Genomic DNA, 22,950 nt, shown 5'->3' with positions numbered 1-22,950 from the left:
TAAGCCTGCTGGTTTCAGTATCTGATGGCGTCTCACTCAGTTATCCATGCATGGTATTATCGGGAAGACGGGCCCTTACTGCTCACTGAGAGGGAAAGGCTGCAGGCCCCTTATTACATACCAAATATCAGGCACCGTATTCAAATCCGAAGATGCTGGCTGTGGGAAATATGCCTTTAACTGGTTCAGCCTGTTAAGAGTTTTGCACTGGCCTATACAGATAAATGAAGTCCCCGTAGTTAGATGAGGGAGTTGAAAATTTCAAATCGGGTCATTTCAGGTGTTTTTTTCAACAAAAACATATTAGTTAATGATTCCACGCAGAATCTGATAACAGTCACTTTGCATCTGTTCCTCTGCATCTGGCAAGATAAGAACAATTTGCAACCTGAGAATGTATGTAATGGCGTGCAAAAGTAAGCTCAGTCCAGAACAATGTAATTTAATAGGGCCTTTTGCCACATGTTACATGGAAATGTTTTCAGAGCTGTCATGACATCAGTGGATTCAAAAAACAGAACTTGCCTGAGCTCTCCAAACAATGAAATCATTACAAGCAGTGTTTTTTCCAGGTTGCTTACCCATTAGAGAAAGAAAATAAGGAGGTAAGAGGCTGGATACAGCTGCTGGGTATTGCGCAGTGTTACGAAGAAAACAATGAGACAATCAGACTTGGTGATATCATATTGTTTTATTGCCTCCCAAAAGCTCAAAGTAATATTCTTTTGTACTTTTGAAAATGACATAAAGAATCTCGCGGCGATTTGTGCCGACAATATGAGTCAGTGCCGTGACAATTTTCCCACAGAGTAGAAACTTCGGCTCGTATAATAATTACAGAGTAATAAACACACAATAAACGCCTAAGCTTTTCAAGGCAGCTGAGATAAGATAGTGTTTAAGCACCTTTTTATTGCAAGAGGTTCCCACAGTTCAGCGTGTTCAAAGGTCTTTTACAAAACCACAGATGTCCATAAAATCTGCAGTTAGTGATCAAAGCAGTGAGGGAATAAATCTATGTTGGAGATGAGCTACTGGTGATTAGGTTGGGTAAAACTAGTCTCTTTCATTTTCAGATCAACACACAGTATTGAATTCAAAATACATGTTTGATTTCAAAGGAACATCCCCGTCGTTCAGTTGATCTAGAATGAATATATATATATATATATATATATATATATATATATATATATATATATATATATATATATATATATATATATATATGTATGTATGTATATATATATATATATATATATATATATATATATATATATATATATATTTAATGCAATATTTTTTGAAAATTAAACTTTTGCTTACAATTAATTATTTCTTGATTTTAAAAATACACAAAACAAAACAGCAATCCAATAGGAATCTGAAAAAAATCCAGCATTATGCGTAGGACTAGAAGACAAACTAATTATACTAAAAGCATAAAAATTAAAGAAATGAAAATTGTGTTTCACTCATTAGAAAATTGAATATTAATATTTTACCCCACATATTTTAAGCAGGTTTTGTAAAAGCTTTGTGATTCAGAAAGAACATTTTATTCCTAAATCGCAGTTATAAGATATTACATAAATGGGGAAAAAGGTAAACTATAATGTCAAGTAAAAACATTTATTTTTTAAAAATTTCAAGAACAACCTGTTGAAATCTGGTTATCTTTCTCACTTAGAAAATTGAACCAAATTGGCTCACTTCTATAACCAGTGTATCTACTAGAATAGTTTAGTTGACCAACCCTGTTCTCCAAAACATTCATATCCTTTACATGATCACTGTACTGTTATTTTACAAGCCTTTAGCTTTTTTGCATTTTGGCTAATTTTGTGTTCTTGTATGATACACACATTTGAGAAAAAAAACCTTGCTTACCTATTGCTCTGATCTTCACTTTAAATTTAAAGCCGGAGACCTTTTGCTGTCTCCTTGGGGACATTTTCACAAGCTGTAAGATTTACATGTCTTGTGACAGAAGTTAAAAAATAATTCTTTTCTTGGTTAGTTAATTTGGAAAATGCAACAAAAAAATTACTAAAAAAAGTGTATGGTGTAAAAAAGCAGTGATATGCCATTTACAATGAAGTAAAATATGGAAAAGCAACAAAATAAACACACAAAAAAAGAACACATAAGAAGCTGGAACAGGAAATTTTATGTTAATTATGAATTAATTATTGAAATATTGAAAATATTGAAAATGGGGCATTTTTCCGTAGGTAATCACAGTGATATTAGTATCATTCAAAAGCATGTCTGTGCAGTGAACTGGAGCATAACTCATATGCTTTTAGGGCTTCATTGATTCTGTCATAACTGCTCTGAAAGGACAGTCTGTAAACGTGTTGTCACAAATGGTGGGAACTCAGGTTTCCTTTTGTGTCACGTTTATAGTACCTTTGATAACAGGTCAAAGGTGGGGCGGGTTTGTGCGCTGTAAAACTGAAAAACTCTTTCATGTGTGGACTTTATGCGACCGCATCAGCGTGGTTGTTCACTCTGTTATTGAACACTTATCACAGCGACAAGATGATGCTCAACACCGGGGCAGATAAAGATGAAAAGCACGGACGGCACATTTTTCTCTTTTCTGGTTCACGCAAAGAGCTGTTTGGGGTGGGTGGGGGGCAGTCAGTGGACTGAAGAAAACCTCAAACGGCTAGAAATGACAATCAGTGTTGCACCGCGGTGACTTATATATAGAACCCAGTGCTCTACATTCATGGCTGTGTGTGCATCATGGTGATATGAAGAACTTAACAATCTTTAATTCAGCTATCGAGAGTGAAAAGCGCTTCGTGAGTCGTTAGACATATTTGCAGGTTTTGCATGTTGCCAAAATGATATATCCAGAACAAGGCAAGATTTGGATGAATGTCCGCTTTTGCTCAAAATAAAATCGGAATATTAGGATAACCAAAGACTTTCTGTCAAAAGAAGATTTGTAACACCGGCTCGCAATGTGCCGGGATGTTGTGCCGAGAAGCATCAGTCCCCTAACTCTGCCAGTCTTCCTCTCCCTTTATTTTGGGGCTAATTCAATTTCCCTCAGACAGACTCTCTCCCGCTGACGCTGTCTCCATTACAACGCACAGCCAAACACAAGCATTCATTAATTAGTGGCATCGTTGTCTTTTAATTATGCATGTGGCTTATTAGGCACCTCACCCATTCACCTAAGCCTTCCTGTCTACACTCCCCTCTGTTCCTTGCCGTGCTCATACGGGACCTTTAAACTTCCACCTGCACATTATAGCTCTAATAAAGCTGTTATCAGCCCGTGAAGGAGATGGCAAACAGGTGAGAAAGGAAGAGAGGGAAAGAGATGGCAAACAGGCGACTGAGGGTTCTGATATGTCAGCAACAGAAATTAGCTAACTGCACTCCCGACTGTGACACAGGCAGGGAGAGAATAAACCCACCAACTCCTCTTTCTCTGCCTCTCTCTCCTTTAACTCTCCTTCTCTGCCTCTACGAACCACAGAGAGGAAAAGAGGAGGGGGAGAGAGAGAGAGAGCAAGCGAGAAGGAGAGAGCGTCAGCCGGTGAATTTTTACAGCTCTCCAAAATCATTATTGGCAATTAGCGTTCGTCAGGGAAGACAGCAGCTGCTTGTAATTACAGGTAGCCCCTCATTACTTCTCAGTGTAGGGAAGAGGAGGGAGGGAGGGAGAAAACATGTTCCAGAGCCAGTGTTTATATTTATTTATATATTTCTTTACCCGTGATGTTGAGCCACATAATGTATACCAGCTATAGTGCATGGCTGGGGGCTGCAGCAGGTGCAGATCATAAGGAGGAGAAAGAGGAGAGTCTGCACTCACTGTAAACAGCCGACGCCATCGTGCAAATGTTGTGCCTTTGCGGTGCTGCATACATAAGAGTGGATATAACTGTATATGTGTGGCAGTGCATTCTTATTAACAGGTTTAGATAATTACTGTGTATTTTTTGTCTGCTGCTCATGGGCAAAGTTTTGCTGACGGGAAGCATTGCGCTGCCTTTAGCTGTGACGTCTCAGATTGAAATGGTACAGGTTGAGGTTAAGATGACCTGACATTTTAAGGCACGGCGCACTGTTGAAGTGCCCTAAAACTCTGCACCGAATGGCACAGCGGAGTCTTCAGCAGGCCTTGGATACTGATACGGTTCATAATTTATTACACTAATGGTTAAAGATTCGATTAGGGCACAATCTTGGCTCATGCACGAGTGGCTGCTGCCTGATAGGCCAGTAACTCCCTAGAAAAAGTGATTAAAGAAGAGTCATTCCTTGATAGAGGAGGTATTTCTTACCTAATAAGCACCCTGGAGATTAAAACTGGCACAGGTTAAATAGTTCTCGAGTTCTGTTTTATTTATTTTTTAATCCAAAGGCACACCATCTAATTAAATGATAGCCAGTACCTTTCCTCGAGTTCAGATTCAAACATCAAACGGTTGTATTTTCATACCTTTCAAGCTATGTCGAAGTTTTACTCATGCCCTGCACTGACGATTTTCTTTTTCTTTTTTTTATTAATGGGGAGATTGGCAAAGCGAAGCTGTTGAGATTTCATTCTGACGGATCAGGCATATCAAAAATATTTACTTTTCGTATAGCCAAAGACATTTTTTGAACATTTCTACTAATTTGCATAGCTGAAATAGTTAAACCTTTACTCAGGAAGGTAGACAAGTAGTTTTTAGTAACTATAAAAGGAGATCTTTTAGGAGGCGATAAAGATGAGGTAAACACTTACCTTGGGCAGAGGACTAGACTCCTATGAATAGTTAATTAATACCATCTGAATACTTCATATGCCCTTGTGACTGCAAGGCCTAAACTCCCCTACTGAATCCACCATAGCCTAAGGCATGTAATCAAACCAATTAACCCCAGACAGAAAACAATGTTTGTTGGTTGTGTGCATGCAGCTACAGTATGGACCATTGCTTCTGCTGATCCCTTAGCTCAGACAGTGCAAGGTTAGGTTCAGGGGAGTGGACGCCCTGCTCCGTGTTGAGGTGCAGTTTTAAACATGGAGGTCAGGTCTGCTGCACACAAGACTTCTCAAGGCTAACAGAGGGCATGCTAATAGGAGCTGGAAATTAGCCTCTTAGCCTCCACTGAGAGTTTTAGCTTGCTCTCCAAAGGAGGGAATGTTTGAGTTTGTCTTTTCTCTTGAATAAAACCATTAGTCATTCTGGTTCCACAAAAGGGTGGAAAAAGTTACAACTGTCAATCTTTTGCTAACTTTCGTGACAAGCTGTCATCCTTCTTCGCCTTCATCTTCACAGAATCATAACGGTAAATAAACTGCTTTTTCTGCCAACAGTATAAAGCCCTAGCTATGTTCTTGCTAATGCATAAAGCATTAAGATTTAGAGTCTCTTTTAATAAATGTATACTATAATAGTTTGTTACAAAAAAAAAGGAAAAATCTCTTTAGACCTTGAGAATGTCTGCAAAGCTTTATTCGCTGCAAGGGTGCTGGTATTTATTTTCTGCACACACACAGGCTCCTGCTCAGTTACAGTAGAACAACCGGCATCCTGGCAGAGGAATAGCTCACATTTGCAGGGCATCTCTCGTTTCCACTGTAGACCGTCCAACGCAAATACAAAGAACAACTGTCACATTCAAACTGGAGCTGAAATGACTGGCTGGGTTTCGATTCATCTTGTCTGTCCGGGTCCCTCTTTTTCATTTGCTGCCATGAAAAGTTGGAACTGTATGAGAACCCCGCGCTAGAGAGAGAAGATCAAGTGTGTAAGGATTTAACAGATGGAATTGGGACTAAATGAAGCGCTAATGCATGGATGGTATAAATTCACTGTGCGTGCTGTAGGTTGTTCAGGGACATGATGAGATGGGTTCTGTTCAGCGTGGAAGTTAGTCGTTAATTTGATTCCCACTTAGGAGCTGCAGCATGTGTGTTTAAAAATGTGTTGCATCGTGTTAAAATAATAAATGTAATCTCTTCGTTGTTTTTTTTTAGATGTTAATTTTCAGATAGGGGGGGAAAAAAAAGAAAAACAACTGCAAGGATTTAAGTAGTTGAGCCAAGTTTCTTATCATAAAGCGTAGACACATCTGTGTAGTTGCTGGGAACTCAAATTAATTCTTGCTTTACATGTAAAATTGCTGAACCAGAACAATAGCAGCTATTGTAGTTCACAGTAGCAGCTGAGCTAGGTGTTACAGGGCACCCGTGTCACTTACTTTTAGAGTTTCAAGTTGTAAAGTGAAAGGAATAAAGACGCGTTTTTTCATTCTTTTTGCACGACAAGGTTTAGGATTGTAAAATGTGTATTTTCTACAGTGCTGTCTCTTTGATAATGAGCGCCTAATGTGCAGATACTCATCTAAAATAGGGAGTTTTCCACGGTGTGTTTTGCATCAACAAAAGCAAAATACTTCTTCCACACCTGTACCAGACATGCCGTGTCCTTAAGGAAAGCAAGCCCTTAAAACAAACCTCTGTTTAGATACTCCCGCTGGCTGCTGCTGTGGCAGCTTTGAGGAATATTGTCGTTTTATTCTACTGATGCTCGCAGCGCTGCCGAGCTGCATTTTAAACTGTTGAGTCAGATTTCATTTACCAGCTCTTTCATCTGTTTTAAGTCAGTGAGGCGAGGGCTCGCCGTGTGTGCCTGTGCGTTTGCGATTTAGCACTGAAAATGTGTATAAATTTGCGGTCTGAATATGTGTGGGCCTGCCTGTGTCCCATGCTGCTTGCGCTCGCTTTGTTTGCATGCGTGTGGATGCTGTGTGTGTATCCAAATGTGTATGCGTGGCTTCCAACCCAGAGCTATTATGTGGAGACAGCAGGTATAATATCTGCAAACCTTTGCTGCTGTGCTGGATAAGTAATGGCCTCAAGACGTCACCTTTATCTGTAGCCACACTCCTGCAGCTGGGGCTGTGTATTCTCTGCCTCACACTTCCTCCATGACACAGGTGTGGCCATTATGTGTGTATGTGTGAGTGTGTGTATGTGTAATTTTTCCCCCAACACCTCCTCCTCCTCCTCGCTGTGTATTTGCCACACACAAAAGTGGCCATGAGGAAGGCAGATAGGGCCAAGACTGACACATTCATTTCCTAAACGGCTGTGGATGCTGCGGCCGCCTTTTAAGCAGCTTTTGCTATATATCCCCTACAGATGTCGACACTGGGTGAGTGCGGCACGAAGCGCCACTGGGAGCATCCCATCATGCCCTGCAAATGGAGAAACAGAGGCTGTGGTGAGGACAGATAGGAGGAAAGAGGATTGACGGGACATGAAGAAGGAGGGCGAAATTTCGACAGAGACAGAGAAGGCAGAAGCAGAGAGATGCGAAAGCAAAGAGAGGATGACATGCGAGATAGATAGGGAGAGAAAATTGAAATGAGACGGAGAGAGAGGGAGAGAGAGAGAGAGAGGTGAAACAAAGGAAGAGTTAGATGGGGGAGTGAGTGAGCTTTGTGGTCTCGGGCTCCATGGGAGGTTCAGCCCAATCATTTATAAAAGGTAAATGCTGTCATGACGCAGGGCGTTTAAAGGCGCGGCACTGCAGGTGTGATTTATGCTCTCAGTACGGGGCTATAAATCACCCTGCCTTTGTTTCCACAGGCTGCTGCTGCTACTGCTGCTGCTGCTGCATCAAGACATAGCCGTCCCTCTGCCTCATCTATAGTAGCAAAACACACACCCGAACACACACGCCCTGCGTGGACAGCAATAAAGACAGAGCGAAGACGCACAACGATGGAAATGGATGGTTGGAGGGTAGGAAGAATAGGGCCGACCAGTTGGAGTCTATCAGTGAGTGATATGTGTTGAGTCCAGGAGGTATGGGTGCGCTCACACACACGAGCACACACGCGAGTGTCAGCGCAGAGCTCATGTTTCTCAATTGTATTGACTCTGGCACTGTTGGACTCTAAAAAAAGGACCAGATTTGCTAAAGCTTTCACACTTAAATTAACACTTTGCTTGCAAATTTAGTTGTTTTTACTGATCTAATTCAAGGCAGCAGAGACGGAGCATGGACGTAGATTAAGTTATATTGACTGTGACCATTTCAGCATGTGTTATCGGGCCTGGCTCTGTGTCCCGTATTACTTTACCACTGATTATCATTCTGCTTTGACTGTTAAAGCATGTGTTGAGTGCATCCCCCTTTACTCAAAAGTCTATATTTTGGTCTCTGTAAACAGAAATGTTTATTATCAAAAGGTCTTTAGTACTTGAGAATTTTAAAAAATTGACTTTGAGGATTTTTTGCAGGGGGTAATATGTTAATTACACAAAGGATTTGTCAAAACAATTACACATTAATTCTTTGATGAATAGTAGACCAGTTCTGAATAGCCACCAATGTCTGGCCACAGTCACAAGTCACTGCTTACAAGAACTTTACTGGTGAGGACATAGGCAGTATTGATATGATGGGTGTGTGGGTGGGAATGGCACTTCAGCAAGGTCACAAGTCCTGCTTATGACAGTCACATTGTCAGCATTCTTAAACTAGAGCGGATAAAGCCTTTTGTTCTCCCACCACTTTTGATGGGGAGTATAAAATGGGTTAAATTACTGTAGACTGTGACGTATACGGAACAGCAGGGTTGAACAGTAAAAAAAAAACAAAAAAACAGAGGTTTGTTGAGTGTGCGAGAAAACCATCTTTGTAAGATGCTCTGTGTGACAAATGGCAACATTTCAGGAGTCATGCTGGGAGGTGGTGTTACTTGTAGCTGCACCATGAGTCAGTAAGCGCCTACATTTCTTTGAATAACTGGAACGGGCAGAATGAAAGTGTTTCAGTTGTACTGTTTGATTTCTAAGATGGGGAGATCGCTGCACGGGAGAGCAGCACGAGTTACAGCAATAGCAAGCGGCAGAAAGTGAAATAATGACATCTCTTAGTCAGGGTGCAACTGGGTTGCTTGCAGTATGCAATATTGTGGTTACTGTCAGTAGGGAAATTGTACGGTGTTACTTCCCCCCTTTTTATTGTTGTGTGTCAGGTATTTTTCTGCTTGTGTTGTAAATAATTTGACATATATCATACTGTAGGCACACTGGAAGCACACGTTTTGGTGCTTGGTTTTCCCCAAAATCTTTAACAATATTGTAGGGCAAAATACACGTACGTGTTGACTTCAGGGCCGGAAGCACATATTGCATAGCTTAGTGGAAAATCAAGGTCTACCTACTGTAGTAAATACAGTATACGAAACAATAAAGTTATGGCTTAGGCACACAAAACACAAAATCATTAAAGTGAAATTAAATTCTAAACTTTGTTCTCCTTAATGTGGAAAATAGACTTTTAAAGTACTGTATTTTAAGAACTGTAGTAAGCCAGTAAGCAAAACATATCAAATGCCTCAGCATATGGTCATAAATGGGCATTTATGAAACAGTGGTCGATATATGTGAGTGTGCCGGAGGGAGAGCATCCGAGCAGTGTCAGGTGCTGAAAAGTGCTGAAAACTCACTATAAAAATATAGTTTAATTCAATTCTGTTTTATTGTGTTTTATATATTGAAAGACCCATCAATAATCCAGAGAAAACCCTAACGATCAAACAGGCCTCTGTGAATGAGCCCTTGGCGATAGTGAGAAGGAAAAACTCCCTTTTAACAGGAAGAAGGCTGAAGAACCAGGCTGAGGGAGGAGCAGACACTCACACAAATGATAAAATCTAAATAAACATTGCATCCGCTACAACCAGGAAATATTTCATTTGTCATTAATGAATAATATTATTAACAATAACAATTTGACTAATCATTTTAGTTTCTTCTCCTTTGTAGTGATTTTGCAGAGAGCAGAGGCTTCTGTAGTGCCACCCGAATTGTATTAAAATACTTCTCCAACAGCAAAAGCGGCACCTTGTCGCCTTACATAATCAAGCCTTTCATCTAAACCATAATTCACCCTTCTACAAACCACTCTCAACAGAAACCCAATTGTATTGCAGAAAGCAGTCAACAATGCTCTCCACTCAATACATAATACAAGCGTATAAATCACCTCTGAGAAGGCTCTCTGACTGTGAGGGTGGGGGAAGAAAATGGAGCTGTAACATGCAGCGAACAAGTACAAGCTGACCTGAATGGCTGCTGGTATTCTGATTTCCCCCAGGAGCTCCTCTCTGGCCTGTGCTGGTGTTTTAGATTCCAGAGGGAGGCCATTAATGCTCAGCCTGTCGACCTGATCCATATGTATGGCTGGCTGTTCGTTCTGTTCAGCTATCGCCTCCCTTCTTGCCTACCTGACTGTCTCAAGGCCTGCTGGAGCCCAAATTGGTTCCTGGTCTCTGCGAAACATAGAAATAGAACAGCAGACATGTTAGGCACAAAGCACAAGCAAGATGGTTTTCACAAGGTGATTATTCAGACAATGCATCTGGACATCGAGCAGCAGCTCTATTTGCAGTTGGAAGAATGCAAACAGGCTCCTGTCTTTTTGCTCTGTGACCAATTGGTATGGATTATCAGCACATGACTGATTACTACAGTGTTCTGTCAAACAGACCAGTAACAGCATTTATTACTGATTGTACCACAAACGAGGAATGAAAATGCTTTTTAGCAAATTGAGCAATTGTGCCAGCATTGTGATCTGAATATGGTTTATTGGCTACCGGCTGCAGCTCACTTGATGCCTTTCCCCTTTCTTTTCTCTCACTTATCCCTTCCTCATTCATGATACATTTGGTGTAGCAGTACAGAAAATGTTCTGACACTTTTATTACCAAAGTGGTTAATAAGAGCGATCCAATACGATGCAATACAGGGTGAGAAAATGCTCCAAATAGAGAAAAACACTATCAGAATACAGAGATGTTAAAGTTACAGCCACAATAGAAAGGTTACATAGGGCACTATAAGGTGATAGATGTAGCAGTTTTTTTCATTTCATTTTCCAAACTTAGGTCTCACATACATGATAATGTTTAATATTCTTTGATAATCCACTCTTCTGCTTAGCTTTTCCATGCTAGTTATGTATATCCAGCGCATTCAGTTTTAAATGTGTATGGTTAGAAAAAGAACGATGCTTTAATGCCATTTTTTCCCCCCTTTAATTTTAATCCGTTTCAGTCGGGGGCACCAGAGAAACCAAACTAGAAATGTAAGCATTTATTCATGTATGATGGCCTGATGATGCTATGATATGCTTTTAATGGTCTTGCACTTATGCCACATCTCCAACTGGCCAGCTGTACTGAGTGAAGATGAACAAAGTCTAGACAGCATAATTAAGAAATTAGCGCTGAAACTGTAATAACCCCACTTGGTGAAAAAGACCGATTCAGTCTGCTACCCACATTAGCATGCTTCAGTTTCATTGTCGTTCTTCCAATTTTTCCTTGCAAAAATCGTTGTTGCCCGTGCGCATTCATTGTAATATGTCTTGTTCTGATTCACAGGTTAAAAATACTTTTTGAATAATTGCCGCCTCTCACTTGACATCAATTTAAAAGGCTAGTCTTCGGGGGGTGGTCTCTTTGTCTCTATAGCACTGTGGGCCGTTTTAGCCTTTAATATTAAAAATTAATAAAACCAGAAAATAAAGTGGATGTGAACTGTGCTGTCCAGATATAGCCGGCTCTTATAGAGTCCATTTAGCACTCCGCATGAGTCCAAGTCATTTTCACAATCATCACAATACATCCCGTCACATTAGGGTGCCCAACTGGAGTACGGTTTCAGCCAGATGGAGGGAGGGTCAGTAGAAAGCATCTTGAGACATAGTAGACACTGTATTTATTATGCTTTTTATATATAGAACAACGTTTTATCATCACCGTCACGTGATAGAAATCCACATGAATGAGAAATTCTCTAATTATTGTTATATTTAATTAAAATAATGATGTAGATAATGTGCTGTGAATGAAAAAAGATCTGCCTGTACCCACAAATAAAATGGGAGTAGTGAGAACACAGGGAGTGCAGTTTCTATGTCGACCAAAAAACTGCCCGCTTGTAACTGAAGATTTAAAGTATTATCTTAAAAATGAAACCCAAATATTTAAAATAACATTACTTAATAGTTTTCTTTAATCGCCTCGTCACATCAACCACGTCAAGAAATTAAAGTTTCATTTAGTGAATGTTGAGGAACGTTTCATCCCTCCTTAAAATTTTCATGACTCCAAGGAGAGACACAAAAACATATCTATGTGCTCCTAACCAAGTTTATATTTTCACTCAACCCAACTGGGCAAAAATGTTAAAGAAATAATTTCAAATCATCTGCTCCCATAAAGGGATTAATGACCGAAGACACCGGCTTTAATTTAAGGCTAATAATTATATCATTACGGTTTAATTAAGTGGCAAGAATTTGAACGTGAGTAAAAGATGTTATTAGTGAATTTAATGTCATAAAACCACATTATTTATTTACTTCTTCCTTATTGCTATTCTCACCTCTCTATTCGTATTCTTTTTTCAAATGTGGATTTAAACTCCATGCACACATTTTCATTACAAAGCTGAAATAACAATTAAGAGGAGTTACAGAGACCCTGGAACAGTTTGTCTGTTAAAAACATGTTTCACTTATTCAACTCTTGTCCCATTTCCTCACTAGTAGCTGTAATAATGTTTAGTTATATACTCTTTGACATACTGTGTACTTCATCAGTTTCCCCTGATTACCATAATTGTTATGAATCTAACAATTAAGATTTACAGGTCTGTTGCCAAGTGAAAAAAAAATACGGCTCAATGATTGGCTGAGAAAATGATCAAGGAACAGTTTGCCCATCACTTGTTGTTGGCTAAGGGTGTAATCCTAATGTTGGCAGTCTAAAAAAGAGTCGACCGCCTTCCAGTCGACACTCAGGGAATAATAGTCATTTTTTTGGGAGGTGGTGTGGGGAGCACTGTTAAATTTCAAATTCATCCTCTAAAATTATAGATTTATGTTTTGCGTATTTGAAAAATCGCTTTAATAACAAGTATTACACATACATTTCAAAGACGGGCTCTCTCCACATATGGAGTCCTGTTCTTCATGGATATGAATGATAGTAGAGTGATGATGTATTGCTGGAGGTGTTGAATTTTCTTGCCTCAGAGTCTCCGGTGAATAACCCTGTCAGACGTTCATTAATGACAGCTATAAGCCAGAACATGTGAAGATCATACACAGTGGGGCACAGACGCCTACAGTATTTCTCTCTTCTCCCGCCGCCTATGTTGCATCTCCCCCGGTTTCTTATCAGCCTCTCAACCTTGTGTAAAAGCCTAGTAACACTTTACTTTTGCAGTGTTTAATAGAAGTCTCTCTCGTGCCTAATGTGCTTACAACATTAGAACAGCACTAAGAGCGAGTGTACAGATGTAGCTGCTTGTTTTGACATTGTAGCCGCCTTGGATTCTGCATTAACTTAATGTAATCAAAGGATTTTAACTGAAACAGTTTTTTTTTCCTACTTAGACTTTTCCATAATTGGCTGCACACTGAAATAAGGCCACCTCAAAGTAAAGTGTTACTAAGACAATCCCTACAGTAAAAGCTTTGAGAACTATAATGGTTATACACTATCATCCCTGCTTAAAAACAAGGGGATTTGTCAGGGATGTTTCTGCCTCGGTTGGGGCTAGGGGGACCAAATTACAGCCCTAGTGTCTGGTTGGAGGAGGAGAAGGAAATAGATGGGTCTAGATATAATGGTGATGGCCCCTGGGTGGTACTCCTTTGAGAGAGAAAGAGGAGATTAGAGTGGAGGTGTGAGCTTGCACTAAGATTACATTTTCCCTCTTTATAATGGATAAGTGCTTCTCTCTTTTTTTTTTTCCTATTTCACTCCTACTATTCTGCGTCTGTTTCACAGTGTTCCATCTCTCTCCCTGCCCTCCATCGCCACAAACGCGCAAAACACACACACACACACACACACACACACACACACACACACGCATTAAAAAGCATACACATGCACATATGCGTGCACACGCACATCTCTCCTCTCTCCCTCTGTCACCCTCTCCCTCCGTCCTCCCTCACTTGATCCTTACACCTACGTGCTACAGATGGTTTCATTTTATAAGAGATAAAACCACATTTGGTGGAACTGATTAAACAGAGGGAACAACATCCCCATCTGCCATTTATTCCAATCTGAAATTGCTTGGGCAGATGCTGACATCTTTGGAGATGATTGATTCACCCCGTCTGGCCAGAGAGGAGTGAAGAGGAGAGCAGAGCTGGATCCTCCCCGGGGCTGCAGCTTCCTGCCACCCTGCCATGGCTTCACCACAGTGTCACTTCACCAGTGATGGAGCTCCCAACCCCTCCCCAGTCCCCCACCTCCCCGACATCTCTTGTCTGCTGCAAGCTGCCGCAATCAGTACGGGCCCCTGATTGGACTTGGGCAGGTGAGCGCAGTACACTTTAATCACGGGGCCAGAACAAGCCAGATCATCCCCGGTGTGTGCCTGCCTGGCGGCAGAGTGGGAGGACGATCTGTGTCTGTGTGTGGATGCATTAAAAGGTTTGTTCACCCAAATTACAAATACACATATTTTCTCACTCACCTCTACCTAGCCATGCAGACAGGCTGTATTTGCATAGAGTTTTGTGATGCTGACAGAATTGAAATGTCTCTTTTAAGCATGTAGCGTGTGCAGATCATTGGCAGAGTACAAGTACTGTTTACTGGCTAAACCACTGAGAGTCATTTGCAAAGCAAGACAGCAAGCTTAGGTTTTGGTGTAATGCTTTATTTGAAATATTTGACCCAGCACAATGCTGTAAAACAACAAAAGTTAAATGTGATATGTATAAGTTTACAGACTACAGTAGACTATAGATAAGACATGAACTTACTGAGCAACCGGCAGCTATTACTTGCAAAATAAATGCCGATGCCAGAGTAATTTCCTCTACACCAATAGTCTAATTGTGCATAGTGCTGCCTTATAATTTAGCATGTGTAGGAACTTTGTTTGCAAGGTCACAACAAATTGGAGGCCATGCAGACATCTGCACAGAACCTCACATTCACCCTCCGATGACGACATTTCTCTCATTTGGATCCAAGCGGTCAGTCACATACTCAATGACCAGCCTGCGACTTACATACTGAAATCAAACTATAAGAATTCACAATCCCAACACAAGAATTATTCATAAAAATAAAAAATACAATCCTTATGTCCTGGGCAATAAATCTGACAGTTGCCTTTGTAATATGATTTTTTTCTTTTGGCTTTATATCCTGCTTGGTCTCGGTAGCTGCTGTTACTGACAGACGCCGGAGATGAAGCTCTCCCAGAATGCACCTGTTTTCAAAAATGATAATTAGACCAAACATATGCCAATTCTGATATGTTCACCCTCATAATCTCAAGCGTTAAAAAACAAAAGTTTGGCATAACATCCTAATTTGGGAAAGTTTAGCCCGTCGTTTGTCAATGATATGTTTGTTGTTGAGCTGCAAACTTCTAACGTAGTCACGCTGATGGCTTCATAGATGTGGTGTCAATTAGTTTGAAGCAGACAGTTCTACAGACTAGAGGCTGATGATGTTTTGCGTTTCACCTTATCGTATCTTAACCCTTGATCAAAGGACGAGTCCTCTTTTTCACATTATTCTGTTTGGAGAACACAAACGATGGTAGGGATCATGTACTATAGTTGTTTCTTTGCTGTCTTCCACCGAGGTTACACGATATGAAAAGAATACCAATGGGTCCCAGGTGATTAGATATTCCACTCAACCTTCATCTAATCAACATTTATAGTGTCCTGCCTGTGGAATTACACTGCCCTCCACTAAATCGGCTCTGAATCATCAGTTGTAAACACTCAAGCATTTTAAGATTGAAAACTCTTCCTGTTAAAGTGCCATCAAAGCCAGCAGTGTGTGAGCTCGAGTGTGCGAACAAATGCGCGTAGTCTCATAAAAACTGCTGAGCTGGGCTCCTCAATGCAATCAGGCACTGGTCTCAGCTCATATACTTGTTTGATGATAACCGAACATGGAGGGAGAGTGATGGAGCTCTCTCAGGGACTACAGCAATAATTTAGCCTGGGGAGTGGGTGTGAATCATAGTGAAGGCACGGGGGGCTGGAGGTGGTGGATGAATCATTAGGGAAGAGGCGGGGGTGGGGGGTGGAATGGAAAAGGGGGTAGAGTCCCGGGGGACTTGGATCCATCAGACAGAGCTGCTGTGGCCTCGACTGCAGCATTGACCTGCAAGCCTGTAACCCAAACCTGTCCATCTTTCTCTCTGATCTCTCCCTCCTGTAAACCACTAGCCTCACTATTCCTCCATCACTGCGATTCATACTTCTCGTTCTCCTCTGCCTCTATCATCAGAAACACCATTCCACATCAGCGGTCTCATCTTTTCCTTCTTCGTGTCTTCCATAAACCTCTTGAAGTGCTGCTGGCTCCGAGAAAGGGAAATGAATTCACAGTCTGAATGCGTCCTTTCTCCTCTCTCTGCTGCCCTCCGTCTCTCACCTTAGGGTAGTTATTCTACATCTCCTCCCTCTGCCCTCTAAACTCTGATGGCATTCACAGCAAATTGCTCACTCCTGGAAGAAAGAGACAGGATAATATAAAAAGGAAGGAAGTGAATTGTTTCACTTAACTGACTGCCATTTTCCACGACTGCGCTACATGACAAACAGCGCGCACTCTGAAACACAGCCCTAGCCTGCCCTATGTCTCCCAGTGCAATAATCCATTACCGGCAACATCCACGCCTTTTCGAGACTTTCAGCTCCCCAAGGCTTTGACTTTGGACAGGCAGAGGTTAGAGGAAAACAACCTGAAAACAGCCTTATCTCCCAACACACGAATGTTTGTTAAGGCTCCCCCATTAAGTCTCCCCCTGAATTTGCATATTAATTGCATTTTGGCTCTACTCCCTCCTTTTAAGGCTGCTGTTTATAGGTGCTTTATTTCTTTGAGAAGACACAGACGTCCGCGGGGATCTCACCTGCAAAGGAGAACAAGAATTGAATTCCACAGGAAATTGCTTTAACTCGAGTGTAATCGAATTTGCACCCACACACACCTTGACTCGAGGACCTCGAGGGCATGCATGCATGTGGAATTACATGTATAGTACATAAAGTTACACAAATCCACACATAGACAGAAAGAAACCCTTCAACTTTAAGAAGTGAACACTGCTGCAATATGCAAGCTTAGATGGTTATTTTCAAGCTCTCTATCCCCCGCCCCTCTCTGACTTTCCTTCTTAATATTTGCATCCCTTCGCTAACTTTCTTTTCTTGTGATTTGTGTTTACTGCTTAGACATCAGAGCGTGATTTAGCAGCTTTCTCAACAAATGTTTGAAAAGATGTGAAAGTTTTAATGACTGGATTGAGTAGGGGGATAAAGGAACAGCTGGAGATTCTGTAATGTAGTGGCTATTCTTAAACAGTACAGGTACACTTCAAGCTGTCTCATTTAAAAAACCAGCGCTGCCGTTTTAGCCATACTTTAGAATAACAGGTGATTGAGCATTCTCCCATCCCTATCTCCAAAGCAGTGTGACCATATGGATCTTATTTCAAAACGATGTACCGAATGGCACTCTGTAAGTGTGATATCGCATTATGCAGAGTGGGTCTATTTATTATTTTCAAGATAATAGTTTCATTTCACAGATTATGACTCACATGTATTTTTCCCCCACAAGCATGGTTGCAGCGATGCTTGGCATTTAAGAGAAAGTACCAAAACAGTGAAGGAGTCGTTATTTTTATTACCGTCCATCTCCAGAAACAATGTTTATGATGATCGGCATCTTCAACACAATTATTATATTCCTAGGATGCAAATAAATTCCTCCACAGAATCTGTTTTCATTTTCATTTATTTTAACGGTCCTTTATTCCTCGAATCAAATCTAATGATCTGCACTAAGCCCATCGGAGTAACTTGGTTCCGGAGCATTGATTTCCTTTGTGTTGCAGATTGATCTGTGCCTTGTTACTGCTCAGTATGTCACAACCTCCCTCAGAAAAGGCGCATAATAAAACCCAAAAAACCCCAAAGAGGAAACAACAAAAAAACTGATGTACTACAGTAGAGTAGCTTTATTATCATGAAAACTCTTTAAATCACTACAAATGTCAGCATGGACTATATCACAGATTAAATCCTTGTCCAGGCTTCATATAACTTCTTGACTTGTTGAATGGTCAGATACTGTAGCTTCAGAAATCGCCTTATTTGTAGCGTTTCCCCCTGGTTGGCTCAACACTTTCTGTGGCGACACAGCTTTACAAACTATTTCTGAGTGACAAAAAATAGACCCTTAATGTGCTGCTATGCCACTGGCCCCAATGCCTTTGCCCCTCTTCACTCTGGTGTGTTAGTATGTGAACAGTAGCCTGGGAGAACAGAGTCTCATTAAAGCTTTCGTTGCAGTGGACCACTCCCCAGATCTCCCTGCAGCAGCATCATCCCTTCACATGGTGGACGACAACCCCCCAAGGGCCGCTGCACACAAGCGTACACACATGTGCACACATGCGCAGATTAAACCCTTAGTCTTTCCATTTGGCCATTTACTAAAGCACTCTTCTTTTTATCATGGTTGTCTGACTTCTCTCTCATCTATGCTAAGGCAGACTGGGCACAGACCCCCACCAGCATCAGTGTCTCACTTTTTGAGAATTTATCGATAAGGACAAACAAAGAAATGTGCAGTGCAGTACATGTGTTATGCACCAGCTCAGCATGTGCATGCGTGCGTGCACATTTGATTCGGCTTTGAGGAGGTTTCTATGTGATATGTGTGCATAATGTGTTCTAAGGGGTTCGGTGGGCACGCGATGGGACACATAGGGCTGCTCTCCCGCAGATGCAATTAGGCTAAATGGGATTATGCCTATCACATTTCAGACAGGCCGGCCCCACAGCCACCTGGGGGAGAGGGTGATGGGGAGAGGGTGATGGGTGGAGGGTGAGGGAGGTGTGGCCTGATGAAGAGGGATAGAAAAAGAGGAAAAGGGTGGAGAGGTGGGGAAGATGCAAAGAGGGGAATGTTGTCTCGGAGACGGCATCCAGTGTAGTGTTAATGGAGGCTGTGTTAAAGCACACTGATGCTATGCGATACTATAATGAAATGCAATGACAGGGTGAATAAACCAGCGTCCCTTTCAGGTGATTCAACACATCCCTGACCTTCCGCTACAGCGGCATTTTGTGATGTCTTTGATGTGATGTACTGCTGAACCCCCTCTGTTATCAGGCTAAATGTCAACATCAACAAAGAAATCGAGGGAGGGCATGCTGCCTCAACACATGCTCATGCTAGAAGTGGTTGTTGTTTGAACTGTGTGGTCGTAGGATTTAGTAGAGGACATGGATGAAGAGGGGAGAATGTAGAATTATGATTTTCACAAGTAGCTGTACTTCTTTAGTGCTTGTGTAATGGATTGATAACCACAGAAAACAAATGTATTTTTGTCTTTATTGCTCCCCGTCTCCTAAAGACATAACGACAGTCATAACATTCCACTGAAAACTGCACCGAAGATTTATCCAATAATCAAATGCACATTCAGAAGGGAAATGAAGTAGTGTAGAAATTAATCAACAATGTCATGGACAACAACTCGAAATCCTGTTTAACTACTGAAAATGATTAGCTTGATTACTACTTAGCTACCACACTACCTATTTGTTACCACCACCAACAACAAAAAAGTACTACGTTACTCTTTAAATTAATACAGCACATTATTTATTTACAGCAATTTGTTATGCTACATTTTCCTGTTACTCTGTAAAGTGACCTGAAATGCATTGCCACATAATTATCAGTTAACAATACTGATTTTAGGCAAACATAGATCCCTATCCTAATGACGCACATAATTTTTCTTTAAGTTTATAATATCTGAACACAAAGCAAAGTAGAAAACCACCCTAAAGGGAATTCACAATGATTGCTACAGTGATTCTACTGTAGAAACATGTAAAGCCAGAAATGGAGGCTACAGTGCTCCAAGCCCAGCTGCTCATCACTGCCTTTGTTACCTGCTAAAGATCAGGGCCTGGGCTCGGGCTGGCATTCGCTCAGCTTTATAACATCACTCTGGGTTCTTGGATAGCTTTGTGTTTGCATGCTGTCTGTGCAGATGCTTGCTGAGGGCTGAAGTTGAGTTAGCAGTATAACATGGTTGTTTCTGTCCTAGATGCAGTTTGCATTTCACCATTGCAATCTTTACCTTTTGTGCAACAAAAAGGAAAGTAATCTCCATATCTCTACTCCTCAAAAGCAGTCGGCCCCTCTACCAGTTTCCACCTCCCAGCACACGAACTGAAATCAGCTGATTGTAATGTGATTTGTTTGTTTGATGTTTATTTATTTATTTTTTGTGCCCAGCATGCCAAGAGCCTTCGTAACGCAAGTATCAGCATGTCTGTACTTTGGACCGTGTTACATCCAACACTACTTCTGTGGACAACTTGTAAAATCTAAATCTACAACACTTGGGTCTTCTCACTTTATATGTTTGCCTGTAATGAGCATGTGTGCTAACACTTGTTACATTTGACCAGCTCTAGATGATCATACATTAGTATAACTGACTCTACTTTCCCCTGCTTTGCTCTCATAATTGTTTAAATTGGCCTCTGTGAGACTAAACATGTACAACATGTACATGGACATTATAACATCGTCAATAACGCTGTAACTCTTTTAAAACGCTAAGCTTTGAGACATTGCTGCCAGCGATGGACCTCCCTCACCTACACGCACCTCTTTGGCAGGAGCAGAGCAGGGCACAGTGTAACCAGTCTTGCAGTCGTCCATGCTCGCTCTTACATTAATCAAAAACGTTGTGGCAGTGTCCAGCCCACCTCTCCATCCCCAGGTGCCAGCTGTGTTTGGGCTGGCACCTGTCTGGCCCCTAATAATACACTATCTCTTTTCCTTGGCCTTGTGCTTACAAGACCAGGTCTATGTGCACATGAACATAGACCTGCAGAGGCATGGATACTCTTTAATGCATAGAAATAAACAAGTACAAGTTTTTACAATTTGTACAAGAATGAATATTTTCCATTTTTTAGTATATTTACTTCATTATATGAATCGGAACAAATGAGGAATTTTGTCATCTGTGTCAAACTACTCATATTGGTCAATAACTACATTTTAGATGCTGGTTCCCTGGTGGGATGGGTCTCACTTGGAGCCCATGTGAATGGGAGCAGCAATTTTTTTAAATGTTTGTCATTGGGAGCAAATAACTGTCTGGATGCAACTGGACATCTCATAATGATGAGAAATTAAATGTTCACGGTGAACCATGGAGAGAGCCTACAATATGCTCCTGAACATTGGGGGACAGAGATCCGAGACCTGGGGGGTGGCAAACTGGAGAGCTGTGATAGGATACGGTCCATTAATTATTGAATTTGCTGACGTTATGACAAATGGCGTTGTCCTAGCCCTTGCTGAAGCTCATGACTTTTACAAGGCCAGCTGGACAGAGCCTCAGCATTTCTACTGTAAAAATCACATAAGCAGGTTTAAAATTAATGCTGTTTTCCCACCTCAATAAATGTTCTCTAACCACCTGCAGTTTGGCAGAAATTAGATTAAGTAGCCCGAGTTAATTATCTTTAAGCTGGGTCACTGTTGCTGGGTCTAACATCCACCTTGAGAAACCTCCGTGAGGCTTTGCAGTTTTGGGAAGGAGAATAATTGAATGAGGGTGCATGAAGGTGAGCAAGCCAGTGTGGGAGTCAGTCACACCTCCGTGTTGGGTGTTTTTGCAATGTGAGGCCAGCAGTGAAAGAAAGGCAACAGTGTGCTGTGTTTGCACTGCGTAGGATTGCCTCCTGCTCCTGACGTGTATGTGGTCAGCTGTGCCCTAAGGAGGTGTCCACTATGAATTGTTGGTTAAAGTCCCAAAGGCTCGGGAGTGTATACAAATGCTTCTCCCACGCATGCACTGAGCACAAACGCTCCTATATACGAGTGTGTGTTTCTTCGTCCGCATCTCTTTGAGCTTATTCTATTTTGAATAATCCATCATGGAGCCACCTTTTCATTGTTCATCTATATCTGACTGCATCTAACCTTCACACACCTGCAACACAGGGAGTGAGAAACAGAATGTGAAGCAAAACACGACAGGCAAAAAAAGAAAAAAGAAAAAGAAGGGGGGCCGAGTTAGTACATAATGTACTCCACACCTAAATCATCCTTGTTTGGTCTGCCTAAAATAAGCTTCACTGCAGCTGTTAACCTTTAATAGCAACGATGTATCACTGGAAGAGGAATCAGCGCACCACTGTTCACCTTCGTCACTGCTTTTAATATCTTGCAAAAATTAGTCTCTGGTGAAATGAGCAGGCCTTGAATGTTACTAATTGAAATTATTAAACAACTGGGTACCACATACTGAATAATGACTCCTTTAATATGAGACACTTAAGACTGAGTGAACTAGAGCTCGAATAATAAACACCATTTATAAGTCAAACGTATGGTGAAAAGTAAGGGAGAGTATTCTCAGCGTATTTGTCTCCTGTGGTGTTTGCCTATCTCAGAATAGAGCGAATGCTCGTGAGTCAGCCAGGGTCTGCGGGCCTTATTTCTTTGCTGGATGCACTGTCGTTAGCGGCTATCCCTGTAGATACTGCCTGCTGCCAGCTGCTGCTCTGGCCCTCTGAAAAAGAGGCTGGCAATTAGACCTTGTGCTTAAAACAAGGTGAGTCAGGACCTTTTAATGGAGCACTATTTCTGAGCTCCCACACATGTGGCTTTTTAGATTTTCGCTGCGCCAGAGAACTCTGCAGCACTGAGGCGTGGAGGTTACTACGTCCAAATAACTGGGGTAGTGGGTGGCTCGGTAATAGTGCAGCATTTTTCTACAGGAATAGCTTTTTCGTTTCTTTTTTTTCTGTACGAAACTGAATGTAATCTGTGCTTTCATCTTCCACTCGAAGC

General features: G+C 41.4%; 1 long non-coding RNA gene across 1 annotated transcript in view; it reads left to right on the top strand.

The window, feature by feature from the left end:
• Window positions 1-1,303: 1,303 nt before the first annotated feature.
• Window positions 1,304-22,950, top strand: part of LOC146496360 (uncharacterized) — a 60,566-nt gene continuing 38,919 nt past the window's right edge. Inside the window, exons 1-2 of the long non-coding RNA XR_014871095.1 lie at window positions 1,304-8,751; window positions 14,148-14,502. This is a non-coding gene — a long non-coding RNA (uncharacterized LOC146496360). The remainder of the gene's footprint in view (window positions 8,752-14,147; window positions 14,503-22,950) is intronic.

Source organism: Neolamprologus multifasciatus, chromosome 19, assembly GCF_963576455.1.
Source record: "Neolamprologus multifasciatus chromosome 19, fNeoMul1.2, whole genome shotgun sequence".
NCBI classification, from domain to species: Eukaryota; Metazoa; Chordata; class Actinopteri; order Cichliformes; family Cichlidae; genus Neolamprologus; species Neolamprologus multifasciatus.
Note: the sequence above shows the minus strand (reverse complement) of the source record. Positions and strands in the feature narration are given on the sequence as shown.